The sequence below is a fragment of the Amblyomma americanum genome, chromosome 1 (assembly GCF_052857255.1).
Source record: "Amblyomma americanum isolate KBUSLIRL-KWMA chromosome 1, ASM5285725v1, whole genome shotgun sequence".
Lineage (NCBI taxonomy): Eukaryota > Metazoa > Arthropoda > Arachnida > Ixodida > Ixodidae > Amblyomma > Amblyomma americanum.
This window is the reverse complement of record NC_135497.1, coordinates 162,186,799-162,209,973: the sequence shown is the minus strand read 5'-3', so window position 1 is coordinate 162,209,973 and position 23,175 is coordinate 162,186,799. Positions and strand designations below refer to the sequence as shown.

The 23,175-nt window shown below is 44.5% G+C and overlaps 1 protein-coding gene across 20 annotated transcripts in view; it reads left to right on the top strand.

The window, feature by feature from the left end:
* AP-1gamma (adaptor protein complex 1, gamma subunit) overlaps positions 1-21,277 on the top strand; it is a 141,466-nt gene extending 120,189 nt beyond the window's left edge. For 12 of the 20 annotated variants that reach the window (XM_077647558.1, XM_077647540.1, XM_077647545.1 and 9 more), the window contains one exon: positions 3,597-4,462. The gene's annotated coding sequence lies outside the window, so the exon portion shown is untranslated. Of the gene's footprint in view, positions 1-3,596; positions 4,463-20,160 lie in introns of those variants that run through there. The other 8 variants (XM_077647541.1, XM_077647549.1, XM_077647556.1 and 5 more) reach the window with 6 other exon arrangements.
* The last annotated feature ends 1,898 nt before the right edge of the window (positions 21,278-23,175 follow it).

Sequence of the window (23,175 nt, the reverse complement as noted above, 5' to 3'; positions counted from 1 at the left end):
AAGTCAACGGTGCTGTGTACTTCAGTAGGTGAGCGCATGGATGCAAATTAGCTGAGAGTCCACTGTTGCAAAGCTTTTTAACGCCGCTGTAGTGCAGCCCAATACTGCATTTTGCGTATTTTCTTTAACTTCTCTTGTATAGTCCAACACGGCGAAGCCAGCTTGTCCGAAATTACTTGGACATAAGATAGCGAGTGATGCTGATTAAAGTTGCTCTGCAAATGCGCTTTCTCGCATTCCACGTCATCAAAAAAGCGGTTTATTAATAAGCCATATTAATAACTGATTTATTGATAAACTATTACGTGTAATTTTTCTCATGAGAGGAACGTGTAACTGTCGCAGATGTCAAAAATAAGTAAGCACAGAGTTGTTGTTTTTTTTTCCCACAAACACCATGGCTCTATTTCATCCATGTCGCTGCTAGAACACCCCAAATGTACTTAACCCTGCAATAATGAATCAAAAGCCTTATGCAGCTCCTTGTATATGGGCCCAGGCTCTGCAAAACAGTACATTTTCTGGCGCAGCCCTGTCTTTTGGGCCGACCCGAGCCCATGCAGTCCTCTAGTCCGCATCACAAACAGTGTCAGTTTGGGAAAACTATCATTTTAATATTGCTGATAATTTGTTCAGTTTTCGGCTTACATGACCCAGAAAAGCCCCTCGCGCCAGATAAGAGGAAGGCAACATTGTTCTTTGACCGCTTTTCCTTGAAATCTCGCCATTTAAATTCAACTTTTTTTTGTTTTTGCGTTTTGATAATTAACGAACTTATTTGCTATAAAAACCTAACAACTGACCATTATAAGTACATAGTCTTGTCCGTCTCAAAATTAGGGTCCAGAGATTACTTTTAATGTAAAATTTGGCTATGCAGTACGAAAAATTATAGTTTTTATTAGTGGGACAGATTGGCCCAAAATGCAAGCAAAAAAAAATTGTTCAAAGGTTTATACCCTTGCTACACAGGCTTACGAATGCTTGCAAACCGAATGTCATTCGAGTCGGTGGAGCACCGTGGAGACATTTGTGATTTTGGAGTGCCTTCCAAACGTGAACACAGCTCACACCGACCAATAGCAGCCTCCGTAGCTTCACCCTGATCACAGCTGCGCCGCATGACTGCTTCAGGTCTATAGTTGTTGATTCCGATAACTTCTGCTTATTTAGCAGATAGCTCATGTACTCACTAAGCAAGTTCTTCAATATAATAAATAGTACACCATTTACCACGTACTAAGCACGAAATTTACCTTGGAGTGCATTGATGGCGACTGCACTCGAGTACTGTTTGCATCGCTGTGTACAAACAGCTAGTGTTCATTTGCATCACATAAAATGCAATCTGCACTTATGTTGAATAATCTCCTGTTTTGTATTGGTTGAGCCCATGCTTGTTTATGCTGTGCAATAACTCTATAAGAAGCACTGATGCCATCACCCACCTGGGAAACACTCGATAGGTGTAGGACCGGTGCTTCTCGCTATTTGTCCCCGCTTTCTCTGATGTGACCAGTACTTCACTAATTGAAACGGCCTATTTTTTTGTGCACAAGCGCGGCTATGACTGCTACTGGCTGCCCAAAGCACTGACCAACAGACTGGGTCAAACCGGAGCTTCTCGCTCATTGTATATGTGCCTTCGATATAAGCAATAGCCGTTTGCAAGTGAGGTTAGTCAAAGCTACACTCAATGGCCATTTGCATTCGCTAAAACTTTAGAATTCGCTCTCATCAACCATTGAAATCGTACACACTAACCCTGCGCACTTGCTAGGCTCACTCGTCGCAAAATGAGGGCCGTCATCGTTTAATTTGAAAATTTAAAGACATTTATCGCTGCTGAGTGTTGAAGTGCGCACATGTGAAATCTAGTCGCTCGTTTTGCTTATTTCTAATATGGGTATGGCAGAGACAAGCACGGATATAGTCACAGCATCGCCTCATCAGCTTAAAATTTTCACTCATCTGCCGATCGGCGGGCGCACGCCAGTCGGATTTGTCGGTGTCGTTGGCCTGAAAAGCATTTCACACTACAGTGATGTGCTACTGTTGGTCATGCTGGTGTTGTCAGTCTAGTGTGACCGCCAACATCGTCACCACATCATTGTACAAACTGACAACTCGGGAGTCTGTAGAGTCTGAATGTCATTCCAAGTCTTGAATGCCATAAGACTCGGATGCCATTTGAACACACTCATGAAGCATGGGTATTAAATGCTCTTAATTTTATTTTACGGGCCTTCTTTTTCAATGTTAAGCCCTTGCGAGATCGGCATAAACTTTTTCAGTATGATGCAGCTGAGTGGCAACTGCTTGCAGTTTGTTTTATTTTTATGCTTTTGAACTGTGGAGCAACTGGAACCAGCTTGGTTCACGTCATGTCTGCCAATAAAGTGTACTGCCAGCATCTTCCATTCCGGATGGTTGCTGCCAGTCGTCAAACGAAGCGGGGCGTGCATATTTTTCATTATAATCGAGGCTTTTAATGCATTAGCCGTATGGGAGATTCACCAGGCCTGTGCCAATTCTTCGTGAAATGCGGGTCGTTACGTGAATAGGAGACCCATAATCTGGGTTCCACTGTAATTATCTAATGGTAAAAATTTTCATTTTAAGACTAGCATCTCCTCTTAATGACTTCCTCACAGGTGTAATAACAGCTGTCAATATATACCTGCTTATGTATATGCTCTCTGAACACCTGTGCGCTGTGGTCCATGTAGCTGGCGATTATTGGCTCTTTATTCAGTGGTTCAGGAAACAGCTTGTAAATAGACATCTCATGGAGGATGTATGTCTTGTCATCACTGTGGCTGCCGCTTCTAGAGTTTCTTCAGCCAGTATCCTAATTTATTGAGGAGAGATACAGTCAAACTCGATATAATGAACACGGATATTACGAATTATTGGCTCTATCAAACTCTTCGAAAATGTTTTTGGCAAACTCATGCAGTTTCTACTTTTTATATTAAACGCGGTTGGCCATGAAACAGATACATATCGAACTGTGCCAAACTGTGCCCGTTCGGAGGGCAGGCGGAAGGCTTCGCTTCACTGCACAAGTGACTCGTGCTGATGCGGCAAATGTTCGCGCCAAGGTTCACACTTTTATCTCGCTCTCACCAACAGCGGCACGTAGGATTGCAGTCCGGCAGTAAGCACGTGTTCACGCCTCTGGCATCCGTTGACAGCGCTCTTGAAGCAGCAGTGCAGGTGGTTGTAAGCTTGCAGTAACAATGCTGCGCTCATGTCGGCTGTCGCAGAGGTGGTGAAAACGGTGATAGGTTTCGCTCTGACGTGCCGCTTTCCACGCGATGTGTCTGCGATGTGGGGAAGCCACCGTAGCCGGCGCCCAACCATTAGGTAGCAGGTGGTGCGCGTTTTAAGTTGGACGCAATTGTTATATAATCATTTCCTCTGAGTAATGTTAGCCTTATTAGTAACATTTTAATAGCACTAAGGCAGCTTATCTGAAATGATTACTTCGATATTGGTGCTTACATTTGTGAGCATGTAATTATAGCAGGTACCATTTTTTGTGCTTCACCTTCTGTTAAAATTTAGGGCAGTTTCTGTGTTCTCTTTGGCAGGTATCTCATTGCAGTGCTCTTTCCTAAGGGTTCGGTGGTGGCTGGCAAGATGGCTACAGCATCCAGTAATGGAGCCTCATGCTGAGAATGGAGTGAGAGATCAAGAGGGCCGTCACAGAGGCCACGTCTGCATATAAAGGGACTTGGTGCAGAGGAAGGGAATTAATGTGGAAAATGCCAGAGAGAGCTGCTAGACAAGTCAGGAGAGGAGCCAAGTGCCATTTTTCCATTACGTTACCCTTACATCCCTATGCTCCTCTTTCCCTTCCTCTTCCAAAGCGCCCAAGTAACCGTGCAACCTTTGTAGGTTTGAAGGAGTTATTAGTCATTGTTTTCTTCTTTCCCCTCCGTCTTGAGGTGCAGCACTTTGCAACCAGACCTCTTTTAAGGTCTGGTAGGCTGTGCGACAGTGACTTGGTGTGTCAAATCACCCTAGTAATTTGCCCCTTTTTGTTGTTGGTAACATATTTAGTTATACCACAAATGCTGCATGAAATAGTGTGGAAGGTGGCGTTATTTGCCCCCCCCCATTTTTTTTCACTTTAACCCTTTATTTTTGTCTATTATGTTCTCCGGCCTTCCCTCGTGCACTTTGCTCTAGAGTTCAGATCTTGAGATGCCACTGCTGGTAGTTTTTTGCCTTCTCTCACAATGAGGGGCCAGCAGCAGGAGCAGGCCGCAGTGCTCTGGGTGTGCTTAGCCATTCCATCCAACGGACATACATACCAGGGACAGGAATGACTGTACAAGTTGGTCTTCAAGTCCTTGGTGTCCCTGCTTTGGCCTGTTTTTTTTTTTTTTTCTCTTAATGGAAATGAGAAATGTAGGACAGCAGTGCTTGTGGATGTATAAAAGTATGCCCATGAGAGCTTGCCCTTACAAGCTATTTTAAAGAAGTTTTGGAAAGCTACTGGTGTATGAGTGTTTTATCTGCACCACCTTCTGCCGAAGGCTGTTGTGGTGTGGTATGCTTTGTGTGTTAGCTGTGCAAGTGTTTGTGGCAGGTGTCGATTATGGGGAACACTCTTTGCAAGCTTTTAATTAGGGATAATGTAAATAGCCTGCATTTTTCCTTGTATTTCCTCTTTTAGTTCAGTTCAAGTGTAGTGCAACGCTATGATCTGTCCAGAGAGAATTTATACACACCTATATATATATATATATATATATATATATATATATATATATATATATATATATATATATATATATATATATATATATATATATATATATATATATATATTGGTGAGTGCTAAAATGTACGAGAAGGAAGATTGAGAGGGAAGGCAAAGAGGAGTGTTATAGGTTAGCCTGCAGTAGCCTAGAGTTCCCTTACTTGAAAAAAATAAGTGCCGTTATTCACTATTGCAGTGCTGTGCAATGGTATTTGGCGCTGTCTGGAAGCATGCAGTTTGGTTCCTCTTTGGAGAGCAAATAATTGTATGTGAGATGTGGCAGTGTTTGCAGTTGTTCTGTAGAAGTTCAGGCATTACACAAGTTTTGTAAAAAGAAAATTGGTTGCGTATACACACGTTGGATTCTGCTTGCGATAATTGAGCGAACGTGATTTCTTTTAGTTGGACTGCGTGCGGGTTTATGGAATGGTTGTTGTTTAGGAGTGCTTGTTTAACTTAAAAAAAAAATAAAATATTGACCATTTTTACTATGCCCTTTTTTTTCTGCATTTAATTTGTTGAATCACTGAACAAGGTGCACGCCTAAGATAAAGTAGAAGGTGCCTCGTGTGTTAACTTAGGTAGCCGCATGGCAGTGCAACAACTTTCCTTTTTTTGTATGCGTCTGTGAGAAGCAGGGAAGAAAAGGTCTGAGGTGCATTGGTATCTTCAGAAGTAAGGAATAAAGGCAAAGTAACTCTTTCATGGACAGTGGTGATCATGTGGCTTGAGCAGGTTGCACAGGAGTTTGGTAGAGGGGAACACAGGAGGACGAGAGTAATCGCATCTTTACGGGTTTACCCTCTATTGCTGAAGGTTGAAGATGTGTCGGGTTGAGAATGGAGGCTCGGGGCAGCATGAACAGTAGAGGCAAGCGAGAGTGGCATGAATGCCGACTTCACTCGAACGATGGAAACAGCCTCGTCATGACTGTTAGCATCAATTATGGGTGTTTTGTTGCCTTCAGACTCTCAGCTGACAAAAAACGCGGTTGCGTAGACAGCGCGACACAGGCAGTGGCCGCTGCTATCGTCGCTGCTGAGACCGCTACCCGAAAGGTGGGGGTGTCGAGGCACTGCTTCCTTCACGCTTGACGGTTCTCGGTTCGTGCTACTGTCACCCGGAGACATGAACTTCACGAACCCCCTTTTCGCCTTTGCTGCGAATTCTCCAAGCTACCAGCTGCGTAGTACAGAGCCAAGGGCATCAGACGCGCTTAGCAGCCACGGGCTGCGCTAAGTGCTAGTTGATTGCCTTTTCGAGTTTTCACTGGTCAAAAAATTTCGAGATGACCAGTGATCAATGCACAGCCTTTATTTAAAACTTTATGCCTTGGCGATATTTCGAGGTATGAGAGTTTGAGCCAATGGAGGTTCACTGTAATGGCAGCATCGAGGTGTAGACTTTGTATTGGTAGCACAAATCTGAAGCTAGGCAAAATGGTAACTTGAATTATGCCTGCTCTGGGTGACGCGTGCACACCCTGGTTCGCATTTTTCAGGAAGCAGCCGCAACAACAGAAGACGCTGCGACAAGCCATGTGGAAAGCAAAAAGCATCGAATGACCGCGAAGTCTTATACAGTATTGTGTGGCAGCATTTAAAAAAAAAAAACCTGCGTAATTAAGCTCTATGTTATCAGGGTACCCTTCTGGGTATTTTGGGATGTATTTTTACTAAGAAGGGCTGCCATAGGGCAACCTCGTTCTGTGGTAAACACCTTGAAAAACTGCGTGCGCAGATTGTAGGCTAGGCGTAGTGGTTCGGAGGTTGGTTAAATGCAGCCCCATTTCAGCATAGATTTGCGCTCTGATGAGATTTTTCCGTGTGTGTAATCTTTCAAACCTTGCCGGAAGCACGTGTCGTAAATGCGCAGGATGCTGGAATATTAAATTTGGACAACTGCAGCAAAAATATCGGTCCCGTAAAATGGTGTTTTTCTAGTGGTATGTTGACAGAGAGCCATAAAAGCATGACTGCATTTCTAGCAGAAGTGAATGTGGCAGAAATCTGTTTTTCAAACCACATTACCAAGGGCCGAAAATGACGCGAAAATGGACCACGCGGTCCAAGGATGTGCTGCTCGGCCTTGTAGTGGTGGGGTGGTTGAAGAATTTGTTCATGTATTCAGAAGGTAAGGGTTGTGGGAATATCGGAGGACAGTCTTCCACCCCACACTTCCACTCCGCGGGACGAGAGCGTGTGGCTGCAGTCGCTCATGATGCTGGCCGGATCCCGAAGAGACCCTCACCGGCTCCGCGGAATTTCGCGTTAACCTTCAAGGTGGCACTGCCGTCGCTGCTTCCGGTTCTCCTCTCAGGGAGACTTTCCTCCTTGCCCAGCCAATGCTGTCCTGACACACAATGGTGAAGATAGTCCACGTTGAAATAGAGGGAGACACAGGCTCTCCACAGGGTGACAGGGTCAGGCGGATGGAAATTCTTGGGGCCTGACAGCCTCTGCAGCCCAATTTACAGACCGCCGCTTGCACAGACCACCGCTTGCACGCATCAGTGCTTCCCACTGCTTCATATTTAACTCTATAGCATGAAAGCTCCCGTTCTGTAAAAAATCTGACGTCGGCGGCGGCGTAGTGAGTGAAAAGCAGTTTGCTCACCTGCCACCTAGGTCACAAGTCTTGTGACGTCATTGCAACCTGCTTACCTTGGCAGGATTAATTGGTCGTGAGGGGTTGCTTAGGAAGAGCAGGGCAGCCTAGGCGGCTGTTTTTGAAACAGGTAGCGCATCACTTAATCATGCTCCAGGAATGGCAGGACAACATCCCGCGATCTATGAATGTAAAGTAGAGAATGACCAATTTTGCCATAACTCCTAATGGTTGGTTAGCATTTGGCGATGGTGAAAGAAAACATTGTCCGTGTCTGCGAAGTGATGCACGCGAAGACCCCGGGAGAAACCCATACAAGCATATCTTTCAAAGGTCAGATATTATCTAAAAAACCTTGATTTTGCAAATAAAATTTGATAATAAGACATAATGCGTTAACGATGATCATATTTAATACTGCATTTAATTGGTTTGATTTTGATCTGTTGAATTAAGTTGTAAACCTCATAGTTCTTGGAACAAAAAAAGGACTATAGACATTAATTTTAGTTGCATGTTTTCTCTTTCAAATCATGCATTAGACAATACATTGGTCACCGCATGATATTCGCCTGCCACCGCTAAATAATTTATAATTGAATTTCTTCTCTCATGCTGTTTCAGTTTCATCAACCGAACAATGTCTGTGACGTGTAGTCGGACTTTAGGTCATGTGAGGCATGAAAAACCGGCAATATAATTCATTAACTTCAACACAAACCAGCCTGCTTCAAGTGCTGAAATGACAACAAACGGCGTATTAGCAGTTTTAGTATTGCTGGTTTTTTTTCCTGCCTCATGTGATAAAGACCAACTATCCGTCACAGCCATCGTTCGGTTGATCAAACCAAAACAGCACCAAGAACAAATTCAATTACAAATTATTTAGCCGTCGTAGGTGAATATCACGGGGTGATCCATGAGTATTAGTGTCAAACGCATCGTTTGAAACAAGAAAACACAGAAGGGAAAATTTGTATCTTACTTTAAGTTGTATCCTACTATTAGGATACAATTTAAAATGACAGCAGTTGGTAACACTGCGCCACGGTCTGCGGCAGCCTGTATTACTCCATTGGCCAATCACAGCAGGGAACGAAATTGGCTTTTTAACATTTGACTTTATTAAATAAGCCAGGTGTCAAAATTCTAGAGGGAAATTTTTTCTTGTGATTAGCTTCATGTTCAGGTAACGAAAAGTTTTGACAACGGACTGCTTTTTTGTCGTGGAGACATTCTGCGCGGCGGCCCCGAATGTGGGCAGAGCTTCACTGTAGACATGGATCACCACGTGGAATTAGGAAGCGCTCAATAAAGTGTAAATGAATTTTGTTGCACTAGCACTTAGGCCCCTCACTCACCCATTTCGCCGATCTTTGTCTAAAGCCTACTTGACATTGAAAACCAAGCCTCGAACCAAAACATAAGTGCTAGCGAACGTAATTCGCTTTTGGCCTAACCACGCTACCCGCCGCAGTGGCTCGCCGGTTAGGGTGCTCGGCTACTGAGCCGGAGTTCTCGGTTTCGAACTCGGCTGCGTTTCGATGGAGTCGAAACGCAAAGGCGCCAGTGTGCTGTGCGATGTCAGTGCACGTGAAAGATCTGCGGGTGGTCGCAACTATTCTGGAGCCTTCCACTACACCTCTTTCTCTTCATACACTCCTGCCTTCGTCCCTTCCCTTGTGAGGCTGTTTGAGTGTCCACTGAGATGTGAGACAGTTACTGTGTCATTTCCTTTCCTCAAAAACCATTTTCTTTTAACCTTGCTAAATCGATGTTTTTTTCCTCTGTAGTTTCGGTCTCACTTGACTGAGGATGGTTGTGTCATCACAAGTATGAGATCATATGAGACATGCAAAACTGCAGTATAACCGCTGTTTTGCCGTTTTAATCTAAACTCTTATGCTAAATCGCTCCAGCAGCTGAAAAGGCAGCAAGTGAACAAATAACTTCTCTGTGGTTTTCGGATGCCTCACGCTATCTGGTGCTCACTTCTGGCCTCGCAACAGCTTTTCAGCTGCCGATACCGAAACTGCACGGAATGAATTCAGTTTATAAGTTAGCTTAAGTACTAAGTGTAGGCGAATGTCATGCGGTGATTCATGCTTACGGAAAGGATGTAATAGCGCTAATACTTAACAAAAGGGAACGAGGGAGACTTGCGGTGTGTTCATTCATTCGTTCGTTCATTATGACAAGGTTGGTCTGAGGCCTAAAGATGCATACACACTGGCAAGTCGAGTTTTCGTATGTTTTAATGTGTAGGTCAGAGGTGTAGCGGGTGCAGAGGCTCGCCGTGCCGGGGCAGGTTAAAATGAGGTGCGGTAAATCGATGTTAGCAGGGCAGTTGACCTGGTTCAAGGCCATCGACTCGCAATGTGTGGTGTGTACGCTGCACCCGCTCGCGCCTTGACAGCTAGAACCTGGGCCAGGCGTGGGAGGCCAGAAAGGATCGAAGGGGTTAATATCAGCACTTAATATCAGAGACAAGGTTCCGCAACAAACCCCTGCTCTCGTATCTAATGCCCTCACTGTTTACAACGTATTCCGCGCCGAAGGATGGCAGCATGGCTCCGCTCGAGACTGGCAAGAGACCGGCCCGCAGGCGCGCGGATAACGCAAAGGGTGGTGGTAAACTTTTATTGGACCATGTGCAGAGGATTTTGAGGCAGACCTTAAGGGCGTGACCTTTACAAATTCGGGGTGGCTGTGTAGAGAGAGGGCAATATTGAATATGCACTTGGGTTTGGGGCGAATGTGCATGAATTCAAATTTACTGGGGAGAACTCGCATTATCACTTTGGTGCATTATTTTGAAAAAGGATGCCACAAAACAAGACATTTGTTTGCCTAATACATGCAGCTCTTCTAGCATGGTTTAAATTCACATGCACTCCCTGTATGAAGCAGAAAATTAAGCAAAGGTCTTCAACCAGCTTAGTTTAACGACAGTCATTTTAACATAAGGTATGCCTAAAGGGAACTTCGGCAGTTTGAAAACCAAACTGGTAATGAATAAAGCTTTACTTTGCAGAAGATGTTGTTAATAAGCAAAGCTAGCATGTTCCGAAAATTTTATACATGACAAGCTGTGCAGACAATGCTCTCTTTTATATGCTGTTTTGGGAACCAGAATCACTGTTACGATCCCTTTTTTTTTTTTTCTGGTCAGAAAAAAGTCAAAGCTTTACGAGAGAATATATACATTTATGCTCTACACACACTTAAATGCTTATTTTTTATTTCATTGTATTTTGTGACAACATAGCTTTCGCCCTGTAAATATATTTCTACAAATTCTGCTTGAGATAACCACTGTACACGGTCAATGTATCTTGTTTCCCTGAATATATGAAGTGTTCTTTCCGAGCCTCAACCAGAAGCCTTCCAGGAGATGTAAGCCACTTTACCAACTCCCAGTTCGTGTTATGTTTACATTGAAGGTAAAAGGCATGTATGGCCTTTCACTAACTATTAAGCCACCACTTTGATTCATTCACATGAGCACTTTTACAACTTTTTGGAGTTGTACAAACAACATGCCAGCTTGTCTCTGCATGTGTTCCATTGACTGGCTCTCAGCACAACTCTCCAGGCTTGTTTGCACTGCTGCATTCCAGCTTGTGCAATTCTCATTGCAATATGAGCTCAGGAATGGCTGCTAAAAATTAAAACTGGTGGCCCGCTGTAACTGTGCAATAAACACAGCACAGCACACGCATTTCAGCACAGTGATACATGGCTTAGCCCCTTTGTCACCACACTGTGCTGTTTAAATTTTGGCTTTTCTAATGGACTGAACAACATAATCGAAAGAAATCTATATTTTTACATGGTCACTCTTCTGTGAAATGCAGAACTGCTCAGTTGCGACTGATTTTACTTTGGAATACTTGGAATGTCATAATACTGCTCAGAACTGCTCAGTTGCAACTGATTTTACATTGGAATACTGGGAATGTCATTATTTTCTCTTGTATTTGTGTTCGTATTCGACATCAGTGTGTTAAAATGGAATTTTTAAAGCATGCATAATTCATACTCGCACTTCTTATGTCGATGAATAGACAAGTGTCTTTTGCAGTAACAGTTAAGTGGGGAGACAGCAAGGAAGCCTGTTTACATGATAGTGACAGCCATCGTTTATAGAGAACTATAGTGTGCATGCATTAATGAAAAGCTACAAATTAATGGCAGTTAGTAATACTTGTAATAGACTAATGTGCTAGTGTGAAAAATGATGGTTTAACCTGTACCTGGTCTCAGCTATGTGAATTTCCCTGTTATAATTAGAAACCATCAAATATGTACTGCTAACCTAGCTTGTTCTAGTCCCAGGCTCCGAGAATTCGCAATACGAATCGCGTTACCGTTCTGAAATCGTTATTGCTTGTTTGGGTATAGCGTAACTTTAAATGGGGGCACTCTTCATATATTAGGGGGCAAAAATCTTAGTCTTCAGTGGAGTCTAACCAACTAGCAATCGAATGAGGTGTGTCACTCACGATCGCGGTGTGATGCCTTTTTTTTCACTTTCTGAAGTGGAAGTAGCGCAAACGTTAATCGTTTTCCGCAACGATGCTTCAGAACCTCGCCTGCGGTGTTGCAAAGTTTTTTGTGACGTCGTTCGCGGATGTCAAGGTGGGCCATGCCTAGATCCATGGCTATCAAGCCGATCGCGGTTTTACCTTCTACGAAAAACCTCGCAGCTAAGCATGTCTCTGGTGATCCACAATATCAATGTGTGGGTATTCGTATGGCAAGAGATATCCATGTTTTGCCACAGCACATAATAGGCACACGCCTGTGCTGCCGCACGGGCAACAGTGACGAGTACGCCAGTCAGAACGCTGGAGTCGTCCGCTCAGTCGCTCCCCCGAGCGGTGGATGGGGGCGCATGCATCCGCCCCTCCGTAGAGGGTGAGGGCATCATTTGAAAGTGTCACTGCCGCATTGTAGTGCCGCCTCAGCGAGGGTGGTCACCATATTTGTGCCCACTCCCTGTCCCTCCTGCGTCAGTTGTACGTGCGGCGGCCTGCTTCCTGTCGATTGCAATTATTCTTGGCCGCAAGACGGGGATGACATGCCGGGGTGTTGCGTGCACAAAGCACTCCCAAAATGGCTAGAGAATGTTTGCATATCCGAGAGATCCTAAAAGAAGGAAAGAAAGCTAGACTGTGAAGGTGAAACGTGACAAGTGGCAACACGCTGAAGACAACCAGCTATGCTGTCGATGGTTGGAGTATCTGGTCGATCTTCGAATACATGGAAAGCGCAAGCTGGCTGGGTCAGGTCCATATGAAACCGAAGACTCCAAGATACTCTTATTTATTTATTTGAAATACCTTACAGGCCCGTAGGGCATTGTGTAAGGGGGGCGGCAAAACATCAAGATCAAATTTAAAGGGGGACACGCAAAAATGGGGAAACAAGGCACTATACATGATCAGTAAAAATTTGAGACACCTCAATATAATACGGAACGGTTGACATCGGAACACAAATAGGAACGCATGATAAGTAAAGGTAATCCATGAGAAAAGCAGCGCGAAAACAAGACGACGGACGAAGACAACACACAGCACGAGCGCTAACTTCCGACTAAAGGAAAAACACAAAACCGTATTGACCGGGACCTGAGCCTAACGACCGAGCGCATGCACCAAGGCTGGGAAGCGGAAAAAATTCTAAGGAAAAAATTCTAAGGAAAAAAAAAGCATAAGAAGATAAAGGTTATTGTAAACCTAGGAATCTCAATTCATGTTTCGATAAGAATATAGAAGGCTCGTGGACCCACAGATCACGCAAAGTAGCTATCTGTGTAGCTTCAAAGATTTCTCTTGTTAATTTATCTCTGCTTCTGGCAGCGACAGAGCATTTATCCAGAAATGGCACGCACCCGCACTCCTTGCAGTGCACGGCCACGTTGCTGCCCGTTAACGACTTCATGTTGTTGTGTTCACGAAACCTTTCGTTGAGGCACCTACCGGACTGTCCCACGTACTGCTTCCCACAGGAATGTTACACTGCGGATAAGGGGGACGCTGTTCGGCGGGCAGGGTTCTTTTGCAAATGGCACTTAGTTTATCTTAGTTGTTCTATCTCCACTCCACCTTAATTAATTGGCAGGGCACCCCTCATATTCAAAAACGGAGTGTGCATTGGGTCCTGCTTGGCCCCTGTACTCAGCGACCTATACCTTGCACACTTGGATAGCATTCTTCAAGATCAACTTGCCGCTTCATGTGTGGTAAAAGTTTTTAGATATGTTGACGATTTTTTATTCCTTATTGACTGTACACCTTCGCACCTTGAGCAAGTTTCAGCGGACCTTTTTGCCATTATACAAGGGTGCTGTATACAACATAATTCAATCAAACCAAGCTCAATATTATTGGGGTCAACTGGACCCTGCCCATGTCTGACGTAACCGTGTTGTCATGCCCTTGCCCTTGCATTTACATCCTTGTGCTCACTGGTAGATTGTCATTTTGCAATGTCAGCTTTAAGTGGTATCGGTTGGATTCTGTGTAGCCTGTGCGAATATTCTATAAATTCCAATATTCGGCTGAATAGTAAAGTATTCGATATTCAACTTTATCCGAATGTTTGGTATTCGAAATCTTGAACTATTTGTCTCGAGCAAATAACGATTCCAGAATTCCTTCTTCATGTGGTTTCGGTTCAACGTGCCTCCTCTGGGATGACACCGCAGTGTGCACGCAATCAAAGCCCCGAATGCGCACCACGTGCCTGCACTCGCGCGTATGCCAGAGCCGGTCTATGCATGCTCAAGACAAAAGACTCAAGCAGGCGTAAGCGTGGCACTCAGATCGATACTGCGAGGTGTCTGAGGCCGCGCTACCCGCGGTGCGCATGCACAGTAACCAGCATGGCGGCGTGCATCAGTGGGTAGATATATAATAGTGTGATGCACTTCCACGTGCCGCCAGTGCTCCCACACTGATTGATCCTTATGGTGCAAACAACTGGCTGCCGCATGGCGCCTTGTGGCCTCCTCAGGCGGACGCATGTTTCGGTGCTCTTCGAATTACACATGGTGACCGGGAGTGAACGGACTGACGACTGCAAGAGCGCCGTGACTACGTCAAATATATACGAGTTATTTGCTCTAATATTTTGATAGTTTATATCTAGGCTAGTTTTAGTTAGGCTAGTCTTTAGAAATTAAGGCTAGTTAGGTGAACTGCTCGCAAAAGAGCAGGTCAATGACCTAACGGCCAGATCTTTTCTGGCCTGCAGCTATAGATTTGCAGCGCTCATTGCTGAGCTAACTAGTTTAGACAGGTAGTTATTCCTTTTCTAGGTGATCGGCTTTTGCGGTAGGCAGAATTTTATTTGAGGAAGTGCTTGCAAGTGGTTTTTTTAGGCTGTTGATATTCTAGCATTTTATGGTAGCAATAATCGAGTGCTGCTAAGATGCTCATGCAACTGAAGGTTAAATGCAAGGAGTGTGAGGCGTCGGTGAATTTGACGGAAACGCGGTTCGAATCTGTAGAGGAGGCCGAAGGGGCGGATTTTATGTGCAAATGCTGCGTATTAAGTGCATGCCTGGACAGGGCTGACCAAGCGAACACAAACCTAGCATTATGTATGGATGCTCTAGAAAGAGAGCTACAGGTAGAGAGAGCAGAGAAGCGCAAACTTCAAGAACAGCCTAGTCAGCTGTTGACGCAAAAATGGCTGGCGCCGCCTTGCGAAGCTGCAATGGCGGACATTCCAGTGCCAGCCACGTGGATGGGTCCTGCACTGGCATGGACAGCAATAGGAAAGTATACCTGGCAGGTTCAGGTTTGGTTTGGTTTATTAGGGTTTAATGTCCCAAAGCGACTGAGGCTATGAGGGACGCCGTAGTGAAGGGCTGTGCAAATTTTGACCACGGGGGGGTTCTTTAACGTGCACTGACATCGCAGAGTACACGGGCCTCTAGAATTTCGCCTCCATCGAAATTCGACCGCCGCGGCTGGGATCGAACCCACGTCTTTTGGGTCAGCAGCCGAGCACCATAACTACTGAGCCACCGCGGCAGCTCGTCAGGCAGGTTCAGGCAGGAACAGCTGCACACACATGGCAGCTTGGAAGTCTGGAGGCGATGGAGAGAACGGAAACAAGCTAACCACAAGGAATGAGGTCATAGTCATTGATAAAAAGCAGCAAAATCCAGAAGTTAGGAGGGAGCGAGAAAATACCCTAGTACTTATCATTGGTGACTCAATTAGGAGCAAGTGCAAAAGAATTATAATGGTGCATGTAAAGGGGGGTAAGCGGGTAGCAGTCGGGGCATTCCCAGGCAGGACAATGGATGCAGTACTGAGAAAGACAAAAAGAAAACTTTCTGAGAATGTTGCAGAGTGAAATTTGGTAGTGGTAGCGGCGGGGCTAAATGATGTCCTGGTGAAGCCGCAGAACTAGAGGAGAGAAGTAATGAAGTTGACGATATAAAGGTGATAGCACAGCAAGTGCAGATCGTGGTGTGCACAGTGCCGGAGGTGCAAGGACGGAATGGCAAGGTGTTGCCAATTACGTTGTGGCTGTTAATCAATAGATAAGGAAGTTAAGCCAGGAGAAGGGCTTTGAAGTGGCAGACATAAATAGGAAAGTGCATAGAGCAGACTTTGGCAGATGCTTTACAAGAGATGGCATCCATTTTAGTGGAAGGCTAGGAGCGTAGATCGGCTGGTGCCTAGCAGGCCGGGCAGTAGCTTTTTTATGATGGGGGTCCACGGCGGCTCGGGGTGTAGGTGTAGGTGGAATTGAAGTAGAAAGTGTAACGATGAAGGCTGAGCCACTATGAACAAAATGACCACTACTAGGTCCAGGAAGAAAACTACTAAAAAGAAATTTAACACCAGGTTTAGTACATAAACATGCAAGGCAGTAGAAAGAGCGAAATGGTTAGAAATAGAACAGCAGTTAAAGGATGAAGAAGAAGGTGTGTACGCGCTATGCAAGGCACATTTCAGGTATCTAGAAAATCTACCGTTTATTGATGGCTACGTCTGGGAAGGGAGCAACAGAACAACAACAGAGAGGAAGTGTAGGAGGGGTAGGTATGCTGATACATCAAGGAACAAATTGGCAAAGAATAAAGTCAACTTACAAAGAACATGTCTGGGTATCGGGTACATTTGCCGGTAAAACGACATGGTTAGGAGTAGTCTATTTAGGGACGGGAGAAATGCAGACAAGAAAACAAGGATCTAGTTAAGTGTCTCAATGGCGATATAAAGCAGTTTGGAGAAGGCGCCGATATTATTCTGTTGGGGGACATGAATGGCCACATCGAGGATCTGGATGGATACACAGATTGTAACGGGAAGTTGATGCTAGACTTCTGTGAGCGACACAACCTAGGTATTGTAAATAGAGAAGCTAAGTGTGAGGGACAAATCATGTGGGAATCCCGTAACAAGGAGACGACCATTGACTACTGCTTAATGTCGCAGGGGATCTACAGCAAGCTTGCATTAATAGAAATAGACGAAGAGGGGAAGTACAGCGTGGGAAGTGATCATAAGCGTATCAGTCTACAGTTCGGAGCCCTGCTCAAAATAGAAATGCAGAGAAGTCAAAAAGAGTACAAATAGTGCTGATAGAAGCCGGCATAGAGGAAGCAATAGAGAAACGCCCCATGGAAAAGTGGGTTTATAATGAGTCACAATTACTCATTAGTACAAAAATAAAACAAGTAAAAGGAGTAAACCACTGGAGAGGAATGGGGAAGCCACGAAGTTGGTGGAATAAGGAAATTAGGGAGGCTATCGAACAACGACGGTTGGCTTCAAGGGAACGCAGAGAGGCAAAGAGGGCGTAGTTATCTGAAGAGGAAATAGGCCAACAATGGGAATCTTATCGACAAAAGAAACAGCAAGTGCAGGTCCTCGTCCAGGCTAAAATAAAGCAGTCCTCTGATCGCTGGCTGGCTGCAGTTCGCGATGGAACTAAAAGGGGGCCAAGAAAATTCTGGAACCATATAAGCTGGCTGGGTAAAACGAATCAAAGAAAGCAGAAACGAATTCAAGATGCTGAGGGAAAATGTTTAAAGTGAACTACATTGCATCTGTTATAGCTGAGTCATTTAGGATCGACGATAGGGTAATCTCCCCAAATGAGGGAGCAACACTGGACAGCATAATAGAAAGCTTAGAACTGACCAGTCTTAACTGGAAAAAGGCGGAAGCAACTATTCCAAAATGCACATCCGCAGGGATAGACGAAATTCCAATCAAGCTGATTAATGAACCTGACCCGAGAGGCAAGGAAATGCTGATAAAAGCATTGAAGGCAGTCATAACAAATAAGCAAATGGCCCGCAGCTGGAAACAGAGTAAAATGAACTTGATTTATAAAGGGAAAGGCGATAAGATGAACTTATAATCCTTCTGACTGATTACGCTAACATCAGTTATATACAGGCTGGTGATGCAGGTGGTGAAATTCAAAATGCAGTCATGGGTAGAAAGTAACAGAATACTCGGAGAATTTCAGAACGGGTTCAGAAAGGGTAGGCGATTAGATGATAGCCTGTTCGTGCTTACCCAATGCATAGAAATAGCTAAGGCAGAAAACAGACCTCTGTATTTAGCCTTCCTGGACATAAGCGGTGCATACGACAACATGAACAGGGAACTCCTGTGAAACATACTAAAAGATTAAGGTATCAATCACGAGGTAGTTGATTTTCTACAGGAAATATATTGAGAAAATAAAATTGCAGTAACGTGGAAAGGGATTGAGAGTACGACACCAGGTCGAGGTACACAAATGATTAAGGCAAGGTTGTCCTCTATCACAGCTGATTATTCATGCTTTATATGATAAATATGAAAAGAAGGCTACAAGGAAGCAATCTAGGTTATAATCTGTCATATAGATTGGGTGGAAAGGATGGTTAGCAACGACTGCCAGATTTAATGTATGCGGACGATATTGTACTGTTACCAGATAGCCAGGAAGATTTGCAAACTCTGGTTAATTGCTATGGAGATGAAGGAGACGCTCTAGGTTTCAGTTTTAGCGCAACTAAGTCAGGTGTGATGATTTTCAACAATACAACTGATCAGGTGCTTACAATACAAGGCTATGAAATATTCCGAGTGGCCGAATACAAATATCTCGGGGTATAGGTAAATGAAGGGCAGATGTACACGGAAAAGCACGAGCATTCTCTTATAGCAAAAGGGCAAAGATATGCCGGGATAATGAAACAGGGCATTATGGGGGTACAACAAATATGAAGTACTGAGAGGTATTTGGAAAGGAATAATAGTACTGTCCGCTTACTTTCGGGAATGCGGTTCTATGCTTAAGGGCAGAAGTTCAGTCTCGATTAGAAGTAAATCAGAAATGTGTTGAAAGATTAGCTCTATAGTCGTATACGACCTAAGTCTGCAGTGAAGCTCCGCCCACATTTAGGACCGATGCACAGAATTCCTCCACGACAAAAACGTAGACCGTTGTTAAAACTTCTCTTGTCACCTAAACAATAAGGTAATCATGGTAAAAATGTTATAAGATCTATAATTTTCTTACCTGGCTTGTTTAATAAAGTCTGATGTTAAAATGATGATTTTGTTTACTTTTGTTGCTGGCTAGCGGAGTAATACAGTACGCCGCAGACCATGGCCCAGTGTTAACAACTGCTGTTTTTTTTAAGTTGTACCCTATTATAGGTGCCCACGGGAAAACCACAAATGAGGCAGTACAGGGGGATATGGCCTGGGCGTCGTTCGAAGCACGAGAAGATCAGAGTAAAATATTATATGAAAAACGCTGAGGAAATTGGACTATAACAGGTGGGCAGCTAAGGTATTTAAATTCCTATAAAGGAAGAGTGTTGACTCAAATTGGCAAAAAGAACTAGGAAGCTCACCAGTAAGTATGCCAGACGTGAGCACGGAGAAGGAAAGAGCGTTAAACGACAGGTTAAAAACGTGGAAGGCAAAAATTGGATAAATTCAATGCAAGAGAAGCATAGTGTAGAACAATATCGATACTGGAAAAGGCAGATCAGGAAGGAAGCGTTGTATGATAACTCAAGAGGCAGTGCCCTGCTCTTTAAAGCTAGGTCAGGGTGTCTTGGAACGCGCAGCTATGTACAAACAATAGAACACCTCATACTGAAATGTGATGGTATCCATCTTGATGTCGATGCAGGCACAGTCGCTCTTCCTGAGGCCGTAGGGTTTAGAGATAACAATGGTGATGTAAATAAATCTGTGGTGGATATTAGCAAAAAGCAATTAGTGGCTCAAAAGTAAACAGCTGACATAAGAAGTGTAGGAAGACGCATTTAAAGAAAATGGCGAGTTTGAATATCTACATACAACACAGTTAAACAAAAATAAAGGGAAAAAAGCCGATCATGGTGGCAACTGCCATCACCCCGTTTCAAAGGGGATGCTCCTACCTTCCATCCATCCGTCGAGGTCGATCTCTGCATGTGCAGTGGCTCCCTGATTCAGGGGATCCCTTGAATATCGCGGTACAAGTCTGAGCTGACTGCTGGTGCTACAGCCGCTCTTCTGCGTGTGAAATTCGCGAATCAGGCTTGGTTGATTTTGGTTGATTTTTAGTTGATTTTTGCTCTTGGTTGATTTTTTATAATGGTTGGGCTGATGAGCGCTGTCACTATTCATATTATGTCTTGTTCCTTGATCCCCCTTGTTTTGTTTGTTATCCTGATTATTATTTTGCAAACTTGTTTCGTTACATTAGTGAGATGTGTGACTGTGTTTTCCTCCTTTTTGTAACCGCAGGCCTAATACGCTCATTTTGTCTGTCTGTTGGATCGGGTGGTCATCCATGACTATGTGACAGTGCGTTGCACGTTCTCGGAAGGTGACTATCTTCGGCAACGTCTTCCTTTTGTGGGACACTGGACGCCCTTGAACTGTGGGACTGCAGTGCGAGGTCTTGGAAGGCTGCTCTCTCCTGTGACACCTTCCCTTTGTGGGAACCCGAATGTGCTTGAACTTTGTGAATCGCTTGTACTGACTGCAGTGCACGTCCTCGTAAGAAACGCGGAAGGGGGGGAGTGATAGCTACAGTCGCCGGCACTGATGAGAGGAGGGCCAAGGAGACAATGCTTCCTGGAAAAAGGGATTGTCCGAACTGACGGAAAGAAAAACGATGAAAAGCCAGGCAGTTGCTGACGAGAGAAGCCTGAGCGATCAACAACATCTACTCCGCAGTCCCTCCGTTCCTTCGCAGCGACATCTAAGCTTGGACACAACAGCCTCTGCATCATGTATTTGTTAACGTGTAATTCTTCAGTATATTTGTTATGTTTTTACTGAGTCTAGAGGTGTCTCTTTCTCTCTCCATCCCGTGTGGACCCGCGCTGTATGTGGGGTCATCACACGTGGTGTCTGAAGTGGGACCTCAAAAACAAAGGTTCTCTGAATGTTCCGACATTCATGAGTTCAAAATTATAATCCAAGGGAAATCACGGGTCTGATTGTGGTACTTTTGACCCTCACTTGAGAGGCTTGAGCGGATAAAATGTCTGTATCCGAAGGAGCTCCCACTCCGCAGCTGTCGCTCGTAGCAGGCATGTTGGCATTAGGAAGCGTTATTCCGACAATTACAGGTGATAATACGGGGGTTAACAGCAGCGATTTTTTTTTTGCCGTGGGAGGATGGTCCGATGTGCAACTGCTGGGAATGGCAAGATGGCAGGAGCTGTTCATGATTTGGAATGGTGAGATCAAAAGGTTAAGTCCATAAAATCATTTTCGGAATCCAAGAAGTTCGAGTTCGAGTACTTCGATACTGAACCCCGTCAAGTGCGTTTACAGTGAAAAAAGTGAGGATGCGTGATGTATCAATGTTATAGCGTCCCTTTTAAGGTGAAATAAAATTTTAACCGCCATGTTTAGTTTCTTTGCTTGGTTGACTTTTCCACCTGCATTTAGTTTTGGTCTAGTTTTCCACCAATATAGTGTGAACGAGTAAAATACATTCATTGCAAGAACATATGCCACTCCAAATATCTTTAAACCTTGATGGTCGTTTTATGCGTAGAAAATAAAAGCAAAAAAAAAGAGAAATAGTCGTCTCATTGCCGAGTGTTTGACATAAGCATGAAAGAAGTTGCAAGAATGATGTGGCACATTCCAAGGCGCTTCATATATTGTGGTATCTGCTCTCGGGTATCGGCTTGGTCTTTACACTCTAAACACGAATACGGAGTAAGCTGCCCTCTATCGCAATATCTTGGAGTGACTTGGCAAAGGACAGCTTACACCTTTCTTACTCCCATATAGGCTTATTCATGTTTAGAGTGTACGGTTTCGGGATGCTCCACCAGATTAATCGCCCGAGTGACTTGTTCATGCTGGCCATTGGCAGCTTTTGGATCTTCAGGAGCCGGCACCATCAGCCGCTTCTCTTTCAGTTTGGCAGCGCGCTTGAAGTCTGACTGCTTTCGCTGCTTTACGGGCGGTCATATTCTGCTGCTTATGAATCTTGCTCTGTGCACCAGGCTCAGAGTACCTTATAGCCTTCCCTTCTTAGCGCGCTGCAATGCGGTCCTACTTACGGATGTCTAGGTCGGGTTCTCGCCTTTTTTTTACGGCTACATAAAGGCTGCTGTGGGTGACAAAGATGAGTCTTACTTTACCGTTAATCACTCGTACGCTTTCACTGCACGACCCCTGTTAACCGGAGAACTAACCGGTATAGGTAACTTCTTCCAGCAAGTACTTATCATAGCGCGGGATACCATGGCTGGGGCTACGAAGGCGCTATGAAGTGTTACGAAGCGTACGAAACAAAGAATGCCTATTTGTGGCGGGGTCGGTTACAATCCCTCTCTGCGCACTTGGTTGCAAAGTTTCTTTGTGTTTTCTGAGTAGTAGTAGTGGTTTATTTAAAAATACATTAAAAACAAGGAAAACAATGTTGCCGGCCGCGGCATCAAACGAATTTCGGAAGATTTTGCTTCAGTCTGCTGATTGTGGGAGCTAGAAGAAGTTCAGTGCTAAAACTGTGTTCAGAAGCTCATTAAGGTCATTGTGTAAAAAAATAATAAAATATCGGGACGCTGAAGTAGCTTTAAAGACTGAGACGTTTTTGTTTTTTTTTCGACGACGAAATTTGCGAGGCATAAAGCGCCGCGGCGCGTTAACGCTCAGCTAGAGATACATGGAGCAAAAAAGCGACGTGCGGTATCGCTCAGTGCTAAAGCTAAATGTGATCATTGAGGGGAAAACACTACTAAGCGAGAAGGCCTGCCAAAGAAGCGACGCTCTACTAACTGTATAGAATGCGGGCATAGTTATCTAAAAGAATTTGCGTGTTCGACTGAACTAATTAATGGAATGGCAGTGCACAAGCTGTCTGTTTTTGCTTGTGCGTTGCCATTCCATTAATATGCAAAACCAACTAGCCCAGTCTGCCTAAAAACTTGGGTTGCCCGCTCAGCCGCAAACACCACCAGGGGCGCGGTTTTCCTCCGACACTGCAACAAGTATCTTGGGGTGTGGATAAATAACGGTGCTGAGTATCTGACAGAGCATGAAAAATACGTAATGAATAAAGCTAGTAGGAATGCAGCTGTCATGAAAAATAGGACGCTGGAATTACAATAGGTATCAAGTGGTAAGAGGGATCTGGAAAGGGGTGATGGTTCCTAGCCTGACTTTCGGTAATGCGGTCCTGTGCATGAGACCAGATGTTCAAGCAAGGTTAGAAATTAAACAACGGGGAGTAGGGAGGCTAGCTTTGGGAGCACATGGCAATACACCAAATCAGGGGGTACAGGGTGGTAT